Source organism: Mastomys coucha, unplaced genomic scaffold, assembly GCF_008632895.1.
Source record: "Mastomys coucha isolate ucsf_1 unplaced genomic scaffold, UCSF_Mcou_1 pScaffold20, whole genome shotgun sequence".
Taxonomy (NCBI): Eukaryota; Metazoa; Chordata; class Mammalia; order Rodentia; family Muridae; genus Mastomys; species Mastomys coucha.
Window position 1 is genome coordinate 112,800,048 of NW_022196903.1, and position 22,769 is coordinate 112,822,816.

At 40.9% G+C, this 22,769-nt stretch overlaps 1 protein-coding gene and 1 long non-coding RNA gene across 14 annotated transcripts in view; one reads left to right on the forward strand and one right to left on the reverse strand.

Moving 5' to 3' along the window:
• Nucleotides 1-22,769, reverse strand: part of Erc1 (ELKS/RAB6-interacting/CAST family member 1) — a 301,008-nt gene that overhangs the window by 67,520 nt on the left and 210,719 nt on the right. The window lies entirely within an intron of this gene.
• LOC116099501 lies at nt 35-18,776 on the forward strand. Its single transcript, XR_004122277.1, has 3 exons — nt 35-171; nt 5,240-5,339; nt 18,042-18,776. It is a non-coding gene; the product is annotated as an uncharacterized LOC116099501 (long non-coding RNA).

Below are 22,769 nucleotides of genomic sequence, written 5' to 3' on the forward strand. Positions count from 1 at the left end.
TTTTTTTTTTTTTTCTTTGTTTGCAACATGGGAACTGAACTCAGGTTGTCAGGCTTGGGCACAAATGCCTTTACCTACTGTACTGAACCATGTTGTCAGTCCTGCTTTGCAAACTTCAAGAAAGTGGACTTAGAAACACAGCCATTTGCTCCTGGGGCATGCTGAATATCAGTAAGTGTTTGATCTCATCAATGCAAGTGAATTTATGCATGTGACTTATTGGTAATGATCTTTATATAGACTTTGAAACAATAATTTAAATGTTTCAGATTACCGGTGGTTTTTTTTTTACAGGCAGATATTGGGGTTCAGTGGATACCCACTGGGATTAAATGAGGAACTGAACCAGGGACACAAGGAAAGTGATAGAAGTAGCTACAGTTTATCAAGAAAGAAAACATTTCTAAAAAAGGACAGTGGTGGCACACGCCTTTAATCCCAGTACTTGGGAGGCAGAGGCAGGTGGATTTCTGAGTTCGAGGCCAGCCTGGTCTACAGCATGAGTTCAGGACAGCCACGGCTACACAGAGAAACTCTGTACAAAAAGAAAGAAAGTATGCCAGAGCTGGTGAAAAGGGCTGAGGCTCAATGGCGAGCTGTACAAAGCATTGACGCTTTTATAGTCTTAGATTTTGGGATCATTTGCATATAATAAACACATTCTGTGCTTGGCGTTACATGTCAGCTTTCATGATGAGAGCTTTCAGTTTCTCTGCAGATATTAATACTGTGCTAATTCTGACTTCTCTTTCTACCCTACACTTTACCACAGTCTGGCTAATTACTCTAGTCTGTGTACACAAAGTATAGATCAAGGAGGTATGTGGAAAGAACTCACAAACAAACTCAATAAACTGGGTGGAGAAGCTGTCATGGAGAGGCAGACCTCCATGACACGAGAAGTAGCTGTAGGCTTTGACCAGGAAATGCTGAATCTGAGGAAGCACTGCTGAGGCTTAACTCTGTTTCTGACTTTGTTAAGATAACTGAGCTTCAACTGCAGTGACATGGAAAAGGTAGTGACGCCAAAAACTGGAAGATTTTCATTTAAATATTCTAAGATTTTATTTTGGATGAGTAGATCTACTAAACTCTGAACAAGTAACACTAACAAATGTGAGCTACAGATCAGTTTACAATAGTTTTTGCTGTTGGAAGAGAAGATCCTCATGGACCCTAGCATCACTTTCTACTGTCTCAACAATATGGAACTCAGAAAAATGGCAGGTGGTTTACACATGCAGGATCTAGTTAGCACCAAAGCAATAATGATGGTCTAAACACACCGATTGATCATCTGAAACACGTATTTTAAGTGGTGAAATGCCCTTATAGCTGAAGGAGTTCAAGCTGGTTAAACTGCTTTCTGTACACTTCCTACTGGTGGTCATCTGGGTCCTTTCAGGACATAAGATGTGGAATGAGAAGTGTGCACTCTCAGAACAGGTGTTTCATGTCTGTGCACCGATTGGCAGAATCACAGTTGGTATTGGCCAAAGAGGAAATGAGGAATTAATATAAGCAATATAATTATATGATGCCATCAGTATCTTTATTAGATATAAATACAAAGATGATAGGTTTTGAGTTTTGTATTATGAAAAATGCTCATCAGGTGGCAAGCCTGCCTGCTAACCTGAGTTTGATGGTGGAAGGAGAGAACTGACTATGGTAGAAGGAGAGAAATGCCTAGTCTCTGGCCTTTACACTGTGTGTGTATGCATGCACACATACTCATGAGGGGGTAATAAAAAAGGAAGAAAAGCACAGTGTGAAAAGGTGAAATTATTCCACATTGTTGAAGTATTTTGATTGAGTGCCAATTCTTACATAAATGGTATGCTTGGACAGTTAGGGATAGAGACAGTATTGTTCTCTTGGTTACATTATAATTTTAATAAATTTGTAATGGATACTATTAATGCCCAAAGAAAACATGAATAAGGCTCTGGAGCTTGACTTGCTTTTCCCTGGGATCCACTCCAGATGCTGCTCAGGTCACCCCTGGGTGGTGTCTCTCCCCATCCTGACAGCTGGTTCTGCAGACAGACTCTAGGCTACCACATTCCAAGCTATTGAGTTACCCAGCTCCTAAACACCTAATACAATAGATGCACACTAACTAAATAGGTGCCTTTTCCTCACGTTCCCCACTCCCTAAAGGTGACACATTCTTTCCTCAGAACGAAAGAAGCAACACCCCCCCCCCACCCCCCCCGTTGCCCTCAGGGACTCAGACTGCCTGACTTGTAAGCATTTACTAAGGACTCATCACCCTCCTGGCATACAATCGTTCCCTTTCCTGTAAAAAGGCAAGCTCACTTTGTCCTGTGGGCCTCCGCTTTCCTCAGGGCCCTTGCCACACCTTTCTTTCCTTGGTGTTAATACCTTTTCTAATAAACCAAGCTCTTATTTACATGGACAATCTACCTCAGTGTTCCCTTGAGCCCAAACCTGAGACTCTGCACTCTCGTTACCAGTTTTAGATGTCATATAGTGAAGAGTAACAATATACCTCTACTGCTTTGCTATAGATAGTACCTCTGTTGTACAGATCCCCAGGGTTTTCAGGTATTTAGCAATGGTTAAAACTACCAAGCCTTTACTTGGGTCCTTCACAAGATCTTATGGGGCAAAGCCCCATGCTCAAGGCTAGCACAGAGTCACACTTATAATCTATGCCCCACATCTCTCCCTTTACTTGTGCTGGGGAGACAGGAGAGATGTCCTAGCGCCTCACGTTGGACTGTTGCTGAATAAAGCCTCTTTTGCTAGTTAATGCACTGGGTATGGAACAAAGTGGATCTCTCTGTGTGAACTGTCTTGAAAACACTGTGGAGTCACTCCCTCTTCTTTGCTCATGGAGACTGAACTCAGGGCCTTGAGTTCCACCACTGAGTTATATCCTTTGAAAATGTTTAAGACAAGGCAAGGATGTGTAAGCAACAGCAGCGGCTTTAAACTTGGTGGGATTACCCTTGCTGCTCTCCTGGTTCATCTCACAGGAAGGGCTGTTTACACTGTGAGCTGGTATTAGGTGCTTGTTAGACTGCACTGCATTTTGTTTAAAATATTGTGTTTTCAGAGGTAAAAATTCAGAATGAGACAAAAAGTTAACTTGTGAAAGAAACTGGGTTTAGTTGCTGCCTATTGAAAACAGTCTTCGTAAAAAGATACGCTTTGATAAAAGTAATATTTTTTCTGATGGAAACAGAGATACAGAAAAGAAGATAAGAAAAGTCAGAAGTGATCCTTTCTAGGAAGAGATCCAGAAGTCGGGTTCTAACATGAACACATTTTTCAGGAACTGGACACAAACAGAAGTTGACCACAAAAGAGTGCTCCTGACTAGAGGCTGCTCCTGAGATGGAGTCCTGTTAGCACAAGCAGCCTCACTGAGCCCCAAGAGAGTAACTAGGAAGACACAAGGGAGAACCCCCAGTGGATCGGAGGACAAAATGTCCGTGCACTTCCTGAAAAGTCACTCTCCTTGTTCTGAGCCTATGCCTCAATTAACAAACAGCCTACCCTGTCAGCCGTGGACACAAACATTTCGGTGGTTAGCAGCCCCTATTTCCTGAGTACGTTGCAGCAGAAAGGGAAGTCATTAAAATGGCTAGTCACTCTGTCCCTGGTGCTGTAAACTACACCAGCTGAACTTGCTCTTTGACCTGCAAAGTATAATGGAATCAAGATGTGCACTACTGTGGCATTTGAGCTCCAGGAAATAGTAAGACCTCCCCTCTGCTCCTTTCCCCCCTTCTGGGCAAACTTCAGAAACCAGAGACAAATATCAAAGGCACAGAGAGCTCAACATCCTTTGATGATTTCTGAATCTTTAACACATTGGCCTTCCAGCCCCAGTAAGAAAGTACAACCAAGACTGAAACAGTGACTTGGTGGGAGTGCTCGGCATGTGTGTGTTCCACAGAAGCGCACTGAAGTACAAGGAGCATGAATTAAGGAGCATAACCGACAATGTTTACCATCCCCTCCTTGTCCAAGTAGGAATTTCAAGTTGGATAGCTGTAGAATTATATATAATATGCTCCACAATCCTGAAAGCTTTGAGCAAAAGATCAGATGAAAGTAGAAGGCCAGCAGCTTTAGCATGCTAACACCATGGGTGAAGAGGCATAGTTTAATTGACAACAACCCATATTAAATAGGAAATCCACATTCTCTTATTAACAGATTACATGCCCTTTGATTCTGTTGCCTTGTTATTTAACTAACTAGCTATCCAGAGATTATAGGCATTTTCTGGGATACCTGTTTTGTTCTTCTATCTCATGCCTCTCATGCCACTCAATTATAATTTCCTCCTTTCTCTGCAGAGGTCTCAGAGTATGGAAGACACATTAACCTGATTAACCTTTGAGAAAGGCACATTGGGGGTGCTGTGGGTAAACCTGATCTCTCAAAAATTGAACCATGTATTCTGTTCATTTTTTTAGATAGTAGGAAATATTCTGGGTGTAAAATGTCAGCACCAACTCAGTATTTCCCTCACCATCCTATTTCCCATCATGTTAATGGAGGCACCCACTCCTAGGTCCCCAGGCTGATGGTATCTGCATAATCCAATTTCACTTTGCATCATATGGTCAACACTGAGCATAGCTCTTTTTTTTCTAATTCTTTAGTGAATGCATGGCTTTACATGGGGACTGCCATTTCTGAGCCACCACCACCACCCATTTATTTGGGGTTCCCTTTATTCTTAAAGTTCCATCTCCAACTTTCCCATCATTATATACTATCCTGCTTCTCCAATGTTAATTTCTTGGGTCTCTCAGCTCATTGTATACCTGGCATTCGCACATTCAGGACCACCTCTGGCTTTTCAGCCCATGTCTTTCTCCCAGACTTTCAGTGCTCCTCTCCTTAGTGTTTGTGGAACCCTCTCTACCTGCAGCATGCCTAGTCAGTCTCTGCCATGGTCTACCTCCTCCACTGACTTCTACTTCCTTCCTTGTCAGCATCTCCTTTGAGCACTTATATCACCTGGATGATGAAGAAAGGTATTTTTGTAAGTAACTTTCAATTCTTTCATACATTCAAGGTCAGCTTCTCCAAGTATGGTACATTATGGCCTATCTTAATTTTTTCTCTAGCAATTAGTTAACATATAACTTTAAAATTGTGATAAAATATTTATAACATCCTTTTTAATAATTTATTTTTAATTATGTGTATACTTATGTGTCTTTTTGCTGGTATATGTACATGAGTGCAGGCACCTGTAGAAGCCTGAACAGAATGTTGAATCCCTGGGAGCTGGAGTTACAAGCAGTTGTGATGTGTGTGTGCTGGGAACCAAATCCAGTCCTCTGCAGGTATAGTATGTATTTTTAACCACTGAGCTACCTTTCTAGTCCCACTCAGAAACATCTTAACTGTTGTCAGAGGTTCAGTGGTACTAAATGCATCCATACAATTGTGCAATTAATCTCTGCCAGGATTCTTAATCCTGAAAAACTGAAACTAACCACTGAATAATACTTCACCAATTCCCTGCCCTAGCTCCTGGTTAACTACCATTCTACTTTCTCAGTAAATTTGGCTCCTCTGGGTATTTTATAAAAGTGGAATCATTCAGTAATTACCTTTTATAACTGGGTTATTTCACTGAGCAGAATGTTTTCAAGATTTCCTTATACTGTAGTGTGTACCAGCACCTTCTGTGTCAGCACTGAATAACGGGTCTCCACCACAAGCCCAGCTTTCCCTCACAGGCACTTGAGGTGCTCATGCTTTTTAGGCAGTGTTAATGGTGATGACTCGCTGAATTTTTAATTATCTTCATTCTAGAATCTCAGCTCATGGTCCAGAAAGCCAATAACTTTTAAAGATTGTTAATTTTCTGCTTTGCACACAGCTAAACTGTTTACAACTTTTATTTAGTGTTATGCTTATCCCGCCTACACTACAAATGATGAGTTTTATGCCAGTTTTCCATATTCTGCTTAAACTGATGGAATACAGGTCCTGCAAAGGTATAGTCTTTGCTTTCTTTTCTCACGGACTCCAAGTACCAAGAACAATGCTGAGTGGCAGACTCATAATAAAGCTGCCTTGACACCAGCCTCTTAATTCCGCTGACAGTCTTGCCTGCTGGGTAACTTCCTAACAATTCTAGCATTGCTACTTACTTTGAGCTTCCCACCCTCAACTTCTGTGGAGCAGTTATCACACATAGCAGTAGTAATGTGTATTCCATGACTAAACTATTCTCAATTCTGAACTCAATTCTGGAATTAATGAAAGCTTCATTTTATTAATATGCAGAGATATTTGCTTAACAATTAATTTAGAAAAGTTATTAATTTCCTTCTTTTATTCAATGTACTTATTCTTTAAGTAAGGTAAGTTTAAAGAAAATTCATTGTAATATAAAAACATTTATTTGAAAGAAACAATAAAGTTATACTAAAGGTGCTTACAAAATTTTCACTGAAATCAGCTTCAAAGCTTGTGTGTGTGTGTAGACAGGTTTTCTCTGTGTAATAAGACCTGGCTGTCCTAGACTGGGTTTGTAGGCCAGGCTGGCCTTGAACTCAGAGAGATCTGCCTGCCTCTCTCTCCCAAGTGCTGGGATTAAAGGCTTGCACTACCATGCTTGGCCTACTTATTTTATTCCCCCCCCTTCAAGATGTTCTTTTTTTAAATTATTACTTATTGTTTGTTTATTTATTTATTTATTTATTTTACACTCCAGATTTTATTTCCCCCGGATTCTGGTCTACCCTCTGACTGTTCGACGTCCCATACCTCCTTTCTAACCCCCCATCTCCATGAGGATGTCCGCACCTCCCAACTCATCCTCTAAACTCCCTAGGGCCCCCAGTCTCTTGAGGGTTAGGTGTATCATCTCTGATTGAACACAGACCTGGCAGTCCTCTACTGTATGTGTACTGGGGGCCTCATATCAGCTGGTGTATGCTGCCTGTTTGGTGGTCCAGTGTTTGAGAGATCTTGGAGGTCCAGATTGAGACAGGGCTTGAAATGAGGGAAGGACTCATTTCAATAGGAGGACTGCTGGTCCTCCTACAGGGTCACACTTCTCAGCTTCTTTCAGCCTTTTCCTAATTCAACCACAGGGGTCAGCAGCTTCTGCCTATTGGTTGGGTGCAAATATCTGCATCCTACTCTTTCAGCTGGTTGCTGGATCTTCTGGAGGGCAGTCATGCTAGGTCCCTTTTTGTGAGCCCCAGTAATAGTGTCAGGCCTTGGGACCTCCCCTTGAGCTGGATCCCACTTTGGGCCTGTAGCTGAACCTCCTTTTCCTCAGGCTTCTCTCCATTCCATCCTTCCTTTCAGACAGGAAAAATTATGGGTTAGAGTTTTGACTGTGGGATGGCAACCCCCACCCTCATTTCAAGCCCTGTCTTCCAGATGGAGGTGGGCTCTATAAGCTCCCTCTCTCTGCTGTCCAGCATTTCATCTAAGGTCCCTCCCTTTGAGTTCTGAGAGTCTCTCACTTCCCAGGTCTCTAGTGCATTCTGGAGGGCTCTACCACCACCTCCTACCTCCTGAGGTTGCCTGTTTCCATTCTTTCTGCTGGCCCTCAGGGATCCAGTCCTTTTTCTTCACCCAATACCAGATCAGGTTCCCCTCCCCCGACTCTCCCTCTCTATGTTCCTCCCAGGTCCCTCCCTCCCTCCCCACTTGTGATAGCTTTCTTCTCTCTCCCAAGTGGGGCTGAGACATCCTCACTTGGGCACTTCAGCTTGTTGGCCTTTTTGAGTTCTGTGGACAGTATCTTGGGTATTCTATACTTTTTTGGGGGGGCGGAGGTGTCTGAGTTACCTCACTCAGGATGGTATTTTCTAGTTCTATCCATCTGCTTGTAAAACTTGTCCTCGTTTTTTTTTTTTAGACAGGGTTTCTCTGTATAGTATTGGCTGTCCTGGAACTCACTCTGTAGACCAGGCTGGCCTCGAACTCAGAAATCCGCCTGCCTCTGCCTCCCACAGAGAACTACATTTTCTGTATCCATTCTTCTGTCGTGGGACATCTGGGTTGCTTCCAGCTTCTGGCTATCACAAATAAGGCCGCTGTGAACATAGTGGAACATGTGCCCCTGTGGCATGATGGGGCATCTTTTGGGTATATTCCCAAGAGTGGTACTGCTGGGTCTTCAGGTAGATCTATTTCCAATTTTCTGAGGAACCTCCAGATTGATTTCTAGAGTGGTTGTACCAGTTTTCAATCCCAGCAGCAATGGAGGAGTGTTCCTCTTTCTCCACATTCTCACCAACATGTGTTGTCACCTGAGGTTGTGATTGCTGTAAGGTGGAATCTCAGGGTCGTTTTGATTTGCATTTCTCTGATCACTATAGACTTTCAACATTTCTTTAGGTGCTTCTCAGCCATTTAATATTCCTCTGTTATGAATTCTTGGTTTAGTTCTATACCCCATTTTTTGATTAGGTTGTTCGGTTTTCTGGTGGTTATCTTATTGAGTTCTTTATATATTTTGGACATTAGCCCTCTACTGGATGTGGGGTTAATGAAGATTTTTTTCCCAATCTATAGGTTGCTGATTTGTCTTATTGACTATGTCCTTTGCTTTACAGAAGCTTTCCAGTTTCATGAGGTCCCATTTATCAATTCTTGAACTTAGAGCATGAACCATTGGAGTTCTGTTTAGGAAATTTCCCTCTGTGCCAATGAGTTCAAGGCTCTTTCCCACTTTCTCTTCTAATAGATTCAGTGCATCTCTTTTTATATTGAAGTCACTGATCCACTTGGACTTGAGCTTTGTGCAAGGTGACAAATATGGGTCTATTTTCATTCCTTTACATACAGAGAGCCAGTTAGACCAGCACCATTTATTGAAGATGTTTTCTTTTTTCCATTGTATATTTTTGGCTTCTTTGTCAAAGATCAAGTGTCCGTAAGTGTGTGGTTTTATTTCTGGGTTTTCAATTCTATTCCATTGATCAACGTGTCTGTTTCTGTACCAGTACCGTGTAGTTTTTATCACTATTGCTCTGTAGTAAAGCTTGAGGTTAGAGAAGGTGATTTCCCCAGCTGTTCTCTTATTGTAAAGAATTGTTTTTGCTACTCTGGGTGTTTTGTTTTTCCAGATAAATTTGAGAATTGCTCTTTCCATGTCTTTGAAAAATTGTGTTGGGATTCTGATGGGGATTGCATTGAATATGTAGATTGCCTTTGGTAGGATGGCCATTTTTATTATATTAATTCTGCCAATCCATGAACATGGCAGATCACTCCACTTCCTGAGATCTTCTTTGATTTCTTTCTTGAGGGACTTGAAGTTATTGTTATACAGGTCTTTCACTTGTTTGGTTAGAATTACCCCAAGATATTTTATATTATTTGTGGCTATTGTGAAGGGAGTTGTTTCCCTAATTTATTTCTCAGCCTGTTCATCATTTGTATAAAGTAAGGCTACTGATTTATCTGAGTTAATTTTATATCTGGCCACTTTGCTGAAGTTGTTTATCAGCTGGAGAAGTTCTCTGGTAGAATTTTTGGGGTTGCTTATGTATACTATCATATCATCTGCAAGTAGTGATACCTTTATTTCTTTTTTGCCAATTTGTATCCCCTTGACCTCTTTTTGTTGTTTTATTGTTCTAGCTAGCACTTCAAGTACTATATTGAATAGATAAGTGGAGAGTGGACATCCTTGCCTTGTCCCTAATTTCAGTGGGATTGCTTCAAGTATGTCTCCATTTAATTTGATAGTGGCTGTTGGTTTGCAGTAAATTGCTTTTATTATGTTTAGGTATGGGCCTTGAATTCCTGATCTCTCCAATACTTTTAACATGAAGGGATGTTGTATTTTGTCAAATGCTTTTTCTGTATCTAAGGAGATGATTTTGTGATTTTTTTCTTTGAGTTTGTTTATATAGTGGATTCATTAATGGATTTTTGTAAATCGAACCAATCTAGCATCTTTGGGATGAAGCCTATGTGATCGTGGTGAATGATGGTTTTGATGTGTTCTTGGATTCGGTTTGCAAGAATTTTGTTGAGTATTTTTACATCACTATTTTTAAATGAGATTGGTCTGAAGTTCTCTTTCTTTGTTGGGTCTTTGTGTGGTTTAGGTATCAAGAGTAATCGTGGCTTCATAGAATAAGTTAGACAGTATTCCTTCTGTTTCTATTTTATGGAATAGTTTGAGGAAAATTGTTATCAGGTCTTCTTTGAAGGTCTGGTAGAATTCTGCACTAAATCCATCTGGCCCTGGGCTTTTTTGGGTTGGAAGGTTTTTAATGACTTCTCCTATTTCCTTGTGCAATATGGGTCTGTTTAGTTTACCTGCTCTTGACTTAACTTTGGTATGTGGTATCTGTCTAGAAAACCATCCATTTCATCTAGATTTTCCAGTTTTGTTGAGTATAGGTTTTATAGTAGGTTCTGATGAGTTTTTGAATTTCCTCCATTTCTGTTGTTATGTCTCCCTTTTCATTTCTGATTTTGTTAATTTGGATATTGTCTCTGGGCCTTTTAGTTAGTCTGGCTAGGGTTTATCTATCTTGTTGATTCTCTCAAAGAACCCGCTTTTGGTTTTGTTGATTCTTTGTATTCTCTTTGTTTCTACTTGGTTGATTTCACCCCTGAGTTTGATTATTGAGTTCGCTTCTTTTTGCTCTAGAGCTCTCAGGTGTGCTGTTAAGTTGCTAGTGTAAGATTGCTTCAGTTTCTTTACCACTTAGTTCTATGAATTTTCCTCTTAGCACTGTTTTCACTGTATCCCATAAGTTTGGGTATGAGGTTTCAACATTTTCATTAAATTACAGGAAGTCTTTAATTTCTTTCTTTACTTCTTCCCTGACCAAATTATCACTGAGTAGAGAGCTGTCCAGTTTCCACATGTATGTGGGCTTTCTGTTGTTTTGCTGTTATTGAAGACCAGCCTTAGGCCATGGTAATCTGATAGGATGCATGGGATTATTTCAATCTAGTTGTATCAGTTTAGGATTGATTTGTGATCAATTATATGGTCAATTTTGGAGAAGGTACCATGAGGTCCTGAGAAGAAGGTTTTAGGGTGAAATGTTCTATAAATAGCTGTTAAATCCATTTGGTTCATAACCTCTATTAGTTTCACTACGACTTTGTTTAGTTTCTGTTTCAATGAACTGCCCATTGGTGAGAATGGGGTGTTGAAGTCTCCCACTGTTATATTCTTTAAAGATCTGGATACATATATGTGTTTACATGCATATAGGAAATGCAGTACTAGAGATCAAACTTAGGGCCTCAGACATGCTAAACAGGCATTCTAACCCTGGGCTATATGTTAAGCCTCCAAATACTACTTTTGTTAAAATGAATATTATTAAGTGTGGCTCACAGAATGAATCAGGGGGATATATTTTCAGATCATAGTGAGAAACAAATATATATATTTTTAGGGCACCTTTTAAACTGGTTCTGAAAACATTCCAAGAAAGACATTACATGTATTTTTACCAATGACAGCTCTAGAGGATTAAGTGTAAAATCATTTTAGTACCTATTCTGAGACTCAGTTGAATATTGAATTTCCAATCTGTCTAAAAGAAAATAGTTTAATACCTTACAGCTATGCCTTTCAATCCTTATCAACAGAACTTTCTGAAAACAATGTTTCATCATAGATTTCTTTTGCTGACCATGGGTCCAGATCTTGTTCCTGATCTGTGAGCATCTTTTCTTTGAACATACTGATCAAAGCACTTAATGGCGAAATCGTATACCTTCCTCTTCTCCGTTTCTTACTGGCTGAAATGCAGAGCTGCCATGTTAGCTGCTAGGCAAGGGAAGCGCCTACTCCCTAAATCGTTGGTTACCATCCCTTCCAGTAATATTTTTACTTCATATGAGGCCTGCAGAGCAAACAGCAGGGAAACGGGCCATGCTCATAGTTGGTCATAGTGAACATGGAGAAGAGGCCCTAGTATCCTGCACCCTGTGTTTGCAGTGACAATGTTATGGAGTCATTCCAGGGCTCAACTTCCTTGTAGAGTAACAGGCCTCTCCTACTTTTTATCTAAAGCTCACTGGCTTTGCCCTCACCACGGGTGAACCTATTGTATTCAAAACTGCAGTGAACACACAGGATCACATGGACATGGACATAGACCAGGGACAGTGAAGCAGCACATATGGACTCTGAATCCCTGACACCTCAGATAATTATACCAGTCTTCATTCTTACCTGAAAGAGACAAAAATACACATCTAATGCACTCTACTGTTTTGTCAAAGCAGTGAACATATATCTTGCCTTTAATAAAATATTTTACTTGCTTTCTAAAGTGCTGGTACTTGAACCTAGTGCCTCAATTATGGTAGGTAAGCTGGCAAAATATTTTATGACAGTTTTAGTTTTGGAAATCTACAACAGTCTATGGAAAGTCTCCATGTAGCATAATGCACCACACATACCGCTCAGTGAGTAAAAGGCTTCGTACCTCACAAGCGTGATGACTCATTGGACCCCTGGAAGTGCCACGAAGAGGCTGAATGCAGTGGCACACACCAGCCCTCCTAGTACTCCTACGGTGGATGGTGTGTGCGCATGTGCATGGGAAGGCACGTGGGCCCCTCTGCCTTCAGCAGCAGCTTGAGGGTCTGTGAGATGGCTCGGTGGATAAGGTGCTTGCTGCCTAGTCTGAGGACTTGATTTTGATCTCCAGGACTCATGGTGAAAAACAGAACCAGTTCCCACCCCAACCCCACGCACGCACGCACGCACGCACACGCGTACCCATAAATCTAAGAAAGATTAAGCCAGCAAACAACAAACCAAAAGCACTTAGAAAGGTAGTTTTTCCTAGTGATTTTAGTCAACTCTGACCAAGCACTCAGTGAATTACTTCTTGCAACTGCACTGAGCACTAGGCAGGGAGGCTTTGTAAGTAAGCTGAGTGAAAGGTACAATTCCCTTTCAGTTTAGTGTTCTTTTCTAACAATATTTATTCTTCTGCCTCATTGATAGCTTAACATGTATAAGAAATGGCAGCATATATTCCTCCATGTGAGTTCATGGTCTCTTCAAAACAAAGTGCACTTGAGGTTGCAAGCTCCATTCATCTTGTCCTCTTTCTGCAGGAAGTTTGTTTCCAAAGGAAACTAAAGTTTTCTTACATCGTTTCTTAGAACTCCAGCTTCAGAATGCCTCCATTTACTTCAATGTCTGTTTTAAGAATCACTGAATGCTCTCGGCCATTAATCCCTGTACTCTGTCACTGTCCCCCTGTTTACTTAACCTTTCCCAATCTTGGATGGATGGCACTCACACCAGCTGTCCACACCATCTACTGAGGACACGCACTTGCCTTTTCTCTAGCTTGCACTGTCTCAGGTTTGAGGACAGTGGTATTTGTGAGAGGAACGGCAGCAGTGTCCCAGGCTCAGCTCTGCGCGTTTCCATCTCCTCAGATGTCCGACATACCCAACAACTAATCTTTGGACTTGCAGTACATTGTTCTGCTTGCAAACTGATGCAGATGAATGACGAATTGCTGAATCATTAGTATAGGAAGAAGAGCCATAGTGTTTGCTTTTAGCAACCTAGAGATCTCCTCAGCTTCTCCGACACCAGTCCTCTCCCTGAACACAACCCAGCTAGAGTCTAGAGTTTTCAGAAGCAAGGCTGCAAGAACACCTCTGCTGCACTGCTGCACCTCTGCTGCACTGCTGCACCTCTGCTGCACTGCTGCACCTCTGCTGGAGGATACAGCTTGAGCATCACGCCGTTCCGTCTCATATACTTTAAGCTGCTTGTCAAATTCCACATATAATTTAGAAAAAAACAAACATTTTTTTGTTTTTTAATAAGTATAGAGTAATTCAGCATAATTTTTAAACTCCCTTTTTATTAATGTTAAAGGCAGAAAAGACAATATGTAGTCTAGTCTGGCCTCAAATTCATGATTCTGTTTCCTCTGCCTTTTGAGCATGTCCTACTGGCATGGGTTACCATATATGGATTCTTTTTTAATTGTGTTAAAATTATTGAAACTGTGCCTGCAAATATAGCAAAGCCTCCTCATTTCTTAATTTGTAAAATTAATTATTTTTGTTACCTATGCTTCTAGGTTAAGAAAATTAGATTGGTTTTTAAGCCCTGGGATTTTTATTACAATGAAAACCAAGAAATTAGAACATACATGCATAAATAATACTTAAAACTATACTTATGGGCCAGTGAAATGGCTCAGTGTGTAAATATGCTTGATATCAAGACTGACACACATAGTTGTTTCCCAGGACATGGTGGAAGGAAAGAATTGACTTCTACAAATTGTTCTATGACCTCTACATAGCATCAATACCACACCATACACCCCAAAACAAAAACAAAACACTAACAAAACAAAATACCAACCCACAACTTAAAAAAAAAAAAACAGGCAATGTTCTGAGGTGGGAGAGATAGTGTCTCAAGGTTAAGAGCGCACACTGCTCCCGCAGAGGGCCTGATTTTGGTTCCCAGCTCCAGTGCTGGTTGGCTTACAACTAACTGCCTGTAACTCCTGCTCCAGCGGGTCTGATGACTCTTGGCCTCTTTGCACATTTGGACACATATCTGCAACCCACATAATATATATATATATATGTACACACACATAATTTACAACAATAAAAGTAAACCATTAAAAACGTATGCAAAGAAGAAAAGGTATCTCAAATTTACAACAGTCCTACTCTACTATAACGTGTTGCAACAAAGAGATATTTGTATGTATTATGAAAGAAGCAGAGAGAAAACAACACAGAGTAAGTAAAAGCAAGTATTATATTTTTAAAAAAGAAAGAGATACTTTTTTTTTTTTTTTTTGAGACAGGGTTTCTCTGTGTAGCCCTGGCTGTCCTGGAACTCACTCTAGACCAGGCTACCCTCGAACTCAGAAATCCACCTGCCTCTGCCTCCCCAGTGCTGGGATTAAAGGCGTGTGCCACCACTGCCCAAGAGATACTTTCTAATCAGGAATATTACTTTTTAAATTTCTGAGGCCACTATGAACTTGTATGAATACACTTAGGGCCCTGTCTCCTTTCTGTCTCTCTTGAGATGGTATCCCAGCCTGCTGCCTGCAGTGGACTACTGAAATGCTCCCCCTGCTTTGCTTTCCTAAGTAGACTGGGATAAGAGATATACATCCCAGCGCCAGACTATAAGGCACTTGTCGAAGAGTTAAGACTGTGACAACGGAAAATTATTTGAGATTTATTGATAGACTTTAATTGGATGTTTTGTGGAATTTCAAGAACATCACAGCTGTAAAACTTACCATTCTATGAAAGAGGTAAATATATAAATATAGAAGCCACACATGATGACATTCAAACTGCTTTCCTGTGTAACTTTTCTAGTCAAGGGCTCCAGTTATTTGAACATTTTCAACGTTCCACAAATACATGCTGCCTCTTCCTTTCTCAAAGGAAACTATTTTATCCTTGTACTTACAATGCCACTCTTCTGACCCCTGTCCCATCTGCTGGATCAGCTCAGTTGAGTACACATTTCTTTTCTTTTTCCTAAATGCCTACTCTGTGACCATGGCTACAAGCACCAAGAAAGCTAAATGTGGAATGAATCTTGAATGATAGCTTGAAGTCTGGTGAGCCCTAGACACCGAGGTCTTATGGAGGACAGACCCTTCTAATTATGGTTTATTTAAGAACTGTTAAACCATGGAGGTGCATGGGGGCTGCCTCTCTCCTTCTGAATTAGCTATTAGTGACATTTATAAAGCAAAATTAGAAAATAAATCCTTTCTTATTCATCAGGTTAGCCATGTATATCTACAAGTTTTTACTTTATAATGTCCTTCCATGAAAACAAGGATCTTAAGCTGTTTAATCATATAAAAATCTTTGTATTTTTGAAGTTTTATTAGAAAATAGTATCTAAGATTATTTTTAAAGTATTTTAAAATTTTCAAAAATCAAGAGAACAGGCAATAGATTAGAAAAATATATTTGTGAAAGATGTATCTGATGAGCAACTAGTGTGCAAAATAAGTAAACAAACAAACAAGCAAACAAATAAACACCTCATTAAACTCAACTAAATAATGCAAATATGGGGCAAGGAAATGACACCTGAATAAAGTACATGTACATTTTGGCTTGAAATCTGAATATTCCATACAAATGGTAAATGCAGTTCTGACAGAATCTCCTTGTTAGTACTGTAATACATTGAAGTTGGAGGAGTTAGATTCTTACAGCAATATGGTCCTGGCTATTGTAAAAGAGACAAAGAGGAAGAATGATGAGTAGCTGTCATAGTTTTTGCCAACTTGACACAAACCTCAACAAAGCTGAGAAGAGGAAATCTCAACAGAGGAATTGCCTCCCTCAGACTAGCCTAATGAGCATGTCTGTTGAGCATTTTCTTGACTGCTGATTAATATGGGAGGGCCAAGCCCATTGTGGTTGGTGCTGGCCCTGGGCAGGTGGGCCTGGGCTGTAGGGAAAGAGGCTTATAAGCAGTGCTGCTCTGTGGCTCTGCTTCAGTTCTTTCCTTTAGGTTCCTGCCTTGGCTTCTCTTGATGGTGGACTGGCATCTGCAAACCTAATAAATTCTTTCCTCCCCAAGTTGGCTTCGGTCAGAGTTTTGTCACAGCAATAGCGAAGCAAATTAGGATAGCGACTTAGTAGCTCACTAAAGTATAAAAACTATTTAAAACCATATGGCTAGCACTCTAAAAAACTGAAGTCAATTTTACTTTATAAAAATCAATGCAAGATAAGAAATCAGTGAAAATAGTAGTGATCTTAAAGCAGGTTTTGGCACTGTGAGCAATGAAGTAAAGAATGGATAGACAAAAACAAGACACAAACAGCCCATGGCTGCGCTCCAGAAAGAATGTTGGATAGGAGCAACTCTACCACTCAGTTGCACAGCAGAAGGAAAACTCTTCTAGACTTTGCCTTACTTCATGGACCTATGACTGTGCTCCAGTTAAAAGGCTGCCCTGAGACCATGTGTGCTTACATAGTTGCCATTAACTGTGGTTAACGCTGTAAATAAATCACTGGCTGTAACATGGTTCATGGGTCTAGCCGTACTATCCCCCAGGAATATGTACTTTATTACATCAGACCTCAGAACAAGACACAGTTTCCTGATTTAAAAAGTGGTGCCTTTAAATCAGGACACCTGGACATCCCTGAGACTACTTAAACATACAATGGGCCTTAAGCAAGTACTGCTTCTCAGGGCTGGCCTTAAGCAAGTACTGCTTCTCAGGGCTGGCCTTAAGCAAGTACTGCTTCTCAGGGCTGGCCTTAAGCAAGTACTGCTTCTCAGGGCTGGCCTTAAGCAAGTACTGCTTCTCAGGGCTGGCCTTAAGCAAGTACTGCTTCTCAGGGCTGGCCTGCACACGCCTGAGATTGTTCCTTTTACCCCTGCGTGCTATGTTCAACATGAGGTGCATGTGCGTGGGTTACTATCGTGCTCAGGTAAAAGGAGTCTAGTATCTTGCATCTCTACACTCCTGCTGTTCCCTAACTTCCCACAGTAGAAAGCAATTTCCACATGTCTACTTCCCCTTTTAGTCCTGCTTTCTTAACAAAAAGAGCAAAGAACAAACCCGGCTTTGCTCTAGGTAACCCACCAAGGACCTCACTGGAATAGTTCTGCAGACCAACCTGCCATGGTGTACTGGGTAAACAGACCACGGGGCAGCCAATATCATTTAAGTTGGTTATACCTCAAACCAAGCTCAGTAAGAGCATTAGTCTTGAGGAGAACAGGAGAAATAACCAGTTGTAGTGCTCAGGTATTTGTTGAATTTTATGGACTTACAACTTGAGGACAAAGAATAATCACCAAGCTGTCTTGTATATTCTCAACTCTTGGAATAAAATTCTTAAAAGCAGCTAAAACAAAGAGACCCATGTTTCTTAGTAGCAAAAGAACTCCTTTAAAGACAAAAATCCCACAGTTTCCAGCTAGAACAAAGTATTAATGCTGGTTTTGCTCCACAGTTTTACTGGAGATGCTAAGTCAAAGAGCAGCTGCACACTAACATGGTTTTATGCTTCTTCTCATGCAGCTCTGGAGGAAAAGAAGTGCAGGGTTCCTGATCATGAACGAGGGAGTAAGTCCGACACCTGGGTCTTCTTGGACACAACTGAGGCAAGTGTACTTAGTAAAGGTGATTTGATGGACATGTTCTGGGCACACGCAGCCTGCTGCAGACATGGAGAATGCTGGTGCACCACTTGTTCCTTTACAGGGAGAAGAGAAACTATGGGGTCTAGTGTATTAGCGTCTTTCTACCTTCCTGAGTCACTGAAATATTGACTTTCTTCATGCATGAAGTATTGCCCAAGTTGCAGTCCCTGAGTAACAATGCCTAAAGCTAATTCCTGGCTTGAATAAGAACACACGTCACACATTTATTTCAGCATATCTGCACATAGTTGAGAACATTAAAGGAATTAGACGAATTATGTGTGAAGCTTTCTAGTGATGCAAAGAATGAAATATAAGCAATTGACATGGTAGAAGGTGAAGATGCATGACACAGATGTTTGCAGGGGCAGTCAGTGACGAATATCGCCAGCCTCCCTAAAAATGGCCAAGGATCAACACCAACGTAACAAAACTCTCAAGTTCCATGAAAATCTGCTTCTGGGAAGAGGAAACATGGGTTTTTGTTTTTTGGACACAGCATTTCCCAGTGGAGCTCAAAGGAAGACAACACAACTGAATGAATTGAATATCGTTATGCCAAAACAATCAACAGTACAACTCTGAACCCATTAAAGACAAAAAGAATTCGAAAGCTGCTATATTTTAATGTTAAAATTTCATTTAAATATGAAATAGTTATTTTTAAATAAGAAACAGGGAAGTACAAATTGTGACAAACAGCACTCTGACAAATGGAGTTGTAATGGCAATTATCCATTGCTTATGAAGCTTGTTTGTAGATGGCTCTATTGGTCTCCAGTTACTCACAGGAGCCCCACCCCATCTCCCCCAAAAAAGCTGTAAATTGGCTTTTATGTCAGGTGCTCTGTCTAACAAAACACTGCTATTTTCTTAATACATATCTCAAAGCTGCTTTACACCAGGTCAGATTAGTTTGGGGGCTGAAAGGAGCTGTATGGCAGCATGTGGGACAGGTAAAAGAGACAATACCATCACTGGCATTAGCTTCACCCTACTTCTACCTACACTGCTTCAATGTTAAACTTTGAGAGTTTCCAAGTCTACATTCATGCCAGGATCATTTCCATGTCTTCTGCTATTGTCTGTTCCATTCTTTTTTTTTTTTTTTTTTGAGACAGGATTTCTCTGAATAGCCCTGGCTGTCCTGGAACTCACTCTGTAGACCAGGCTGGCCTCGAACTCAGAAATCTGCCTGCCTCTGCCTCCCAAGTGCTGGGATTAAAGGTGTGCACTACCACAGCTGGCTATCTGCTCCATTCTTATCCAGCCTTACAGAGTTAGCCTGGGCATTCTGGAATCCTACTGCTTCCTCGGCCCCTCTGCTTCTAGAATAAAACTTTAGGGGCATAGCATACGAAGTGCTGGCCGTTTTCTTCAGAATGTTCCTACAACATTCTTTGCTCTAGCTATTGGTACTAATAATTCCCCACATCTACCTTAGATGCCACAGCTCTGTGACTTTCACGTGCTGTTCTCTTTTTAAAGCACACTTTCAGTGCTCCCTTCTCTGACACATTTTTTAAGAGGGACAAAATGGAACTACAGTGGTGACTGTCATGGATAGACATGGATTCTAGCCTGTCTACAATATCCCACTGACACCTGCTCAGACCTCCTCGGTACCTGCAGTTTCCTGTTTGTATGTATTTCCCTACTGAAGACCAGGGAAGATCAAACCCATGCTCTCTGGAATAGATAAAGAGGTCCCATTTCTCTGGGACAATGGGCAGGTGGCAAGTATTACTGTTAGCATGCGTTAAAATAACATCATTTAAAAAGATTCTCTGTGCAGGTATGCGTGGATGTAAGCACAGTCTGCCCAAGTGCAGAAGACATCCTGCAGGAGGGGTTCTCCCTTCATCCATGTGGGTCCCAAGCACTGAATTCCTATCTACAGGCTAGTGACAAGAGCTTTTACTTGCCAAGCCATTTTACCAACTCCAGTCTTAATTATAAATTCTTTCTGTAAACACTCTTTCTGATGTTCACTCGTTCTAAATAAGTTAATACTTTGGGGGCTGGACAATTTAACTCCTTAAGTGGCATTTGTAGGATTCTTCGACTGATTCAGTTACTGGCAGATCCTTTTGCCATCACTGGGGGCACTGAACACTCCACAGACACCTTGAAACAATTGTGTAACAACTCAGCTGACTGTCCTGGCTTCTAGAAATGCAGCATCAGCTAAGGCTATTTCAAATGGTCTGTATCACCCTTCTTGCTACCATGAACTCTAATGACTGCAACTATTTGCACTTAGGCCAGGGGGGATTACTTCCCTAGTGGCTTCATAGAAAGGACTGCTGTGATTGGTGGTGCTAAACAGGCAAGGCTGTGACTGATGCAAACACAAACCTTAACTGCATGTAAAATATTCTATGCTTTGTCCAAACACCCTTTCTTTGGCTGTCTTCAGGCTTCGTGGGTTCAGTTAATTGAGTTAGCTAGGACACAGTCTCCTGTGCTGCATCTTTGGTGTTGCAAGACAGGGCCCAATAGAATACTCTACTTAAGCAGCCTTTTCTTGCTACCTGAGCTGGTACCATAAAGAACAGAACAACAGAGCAGAGTGGCAGCTACAGCTGGGACAATGGTCAAGCTGAGAAGATGGCAAGGCAGCTGAAAAAGTAGCATCTTAGATTCTTTGGCCAACAGTATAATACTGGATGGTGTTAAGGGCAAAAGAATTCTAATTTCCTAGGTTGGCATTAGAGCTGCAACACTGGCTGTGGTCAAGGGCTGAACACCCTGACATTAACCCCTGTGGAGGTATGGTCCTGAGGCCCAAAGCCTGAGTGAAAACTGTAAGACAAGACGGTCCCAAAGAGCTGCTGCTCTTTGCTCGTGGCGTCCAATGGAACTGTCAGAATGCATAGGCTGGCAGCTAAGGGAACGCTAAGCAGCTTACTGCTATCACTTTTCACCTAAGAATTCCCAAACAAGGAAGTAAGAGATAAAACTGTTCACAAATGATTGAAATGTACAAAACTCATATGCTTATTTTTCTGAAGTTTAAAATTTGGTAACTATTCAAAGTGATTCACAAAGAACTGTGAACAAAAATATGCAAATTATGACAGCTAGATCTCAAAATGTCAAATTCTTTGCTGACTAAACAAACACACCAAGGGGCAAACAATATGGCTCAGAAGGTAAAGGCGCATGGTCTTTAACCCTGATGACCTGAGTTTGATTCCTGGAACTTACGGTGGATGGAGAGAACTGTCTCCCACAAGTTATTCATTGAACTCCACGTGTACACTAGTGTGTACGTGAAGATGCACACCGCCCAGAGAAGTAAATCCAATTAAAATATACAGTTGGATGTGGCAGTACAGGCATAGCACTTGGGAGGCCCAGGCAGAATAAACCATCCTGAATTATATCTGAGGCCCTATTTTAGAATACTGGATAAACCTTAAAGACTTTCTTAAAGACACTGTTCAATTGAAGGAGGGAAAAAAAAATGACCCAATAATGTGAAGTTTCTAAAGTAGCCATGGTTATAGAAAAAAAGCAGAATAGTGGCTGCCAGAGGCTGGAGGAAGGAAAATAATTGTTTAATGGGTTCACAGCTTCAGTTTGCAGGATGAAAATGTTCTATAAATCTGTTGCATAACAGTGTGAATATATATAATACTAATAAACAGTCCAAGAAGATGACCAGAATGAGGGCTGGCCATGGTGACATAAGCCTTTAATCCTGGTATTCAGGAAGCAGAGGTGGAGGCAGAGAGGCAGGGAGGCAGAGGTAGGCAGATCTCTGTGAGTTCTACAATAGCCTGGTCTATATAGTAAGACCTTATTTTAAAAATAAAAACTAAAACTGCAAGTTACCAATTAAAAATCTAAGTGTGTGCACAGAGAACTCCAAGGAAGTCTATTCTCGGTCAGCAGCTGACACAGAGCGCACACTGACTGTTCTAGTGACTGCACACATTGAACAATGATTTAATGGCAAGTTTCTATTTCTAGAACACAGCATCTGGTTTGTCATATTTCTTGTAGCATAGAATGAATGAAGGGTTGAGGGAAAAATAAAATTAGTAAGAGTAATAATTTTAAAACTATGCATGTGTTCTTCTGTAAGAGTAGGAGAGTAGCAGAATAAGGTGGGGACATAACAGTTTTGATTTAAAGTCTAAGAAGTGGACAAACATCAGATCCTTAACAAAAGAGTGTCTGATAAAACAATGTGGGGCATGCTGTTCAGTGAAACAGAATGTCTTTGCCATAGCTAATACTGTGGCTTGACAGTAGTTGATTTAGAAAGGTTTTAATATTCACTGTGAGTAGGGGGAAATCTTGATGTGAATGTAAAATATAGTTCATATGGTCAGATAATCAGTTTTAGGAAGGATTATAAGTGATATTCATTTTCTTCTTTATGAAATGTCTGAAGTTTTACAAAGTGAAAACAATCAATAAGCCATTAATTTTAGGAAAAAAAAAGTGGAACAAAGAGTGAGGAGAGCTGGCAACAGGCTGAGTGAGCCAAGTCCCAGCCTTCTATAGTGCAGGATGGACAGTCCCAACCTTCTATAGTGCAGGATGAACAGTCCCAGCCTTCTATAGTGCAGGATGAACAGTCCCAGCCTTCTAT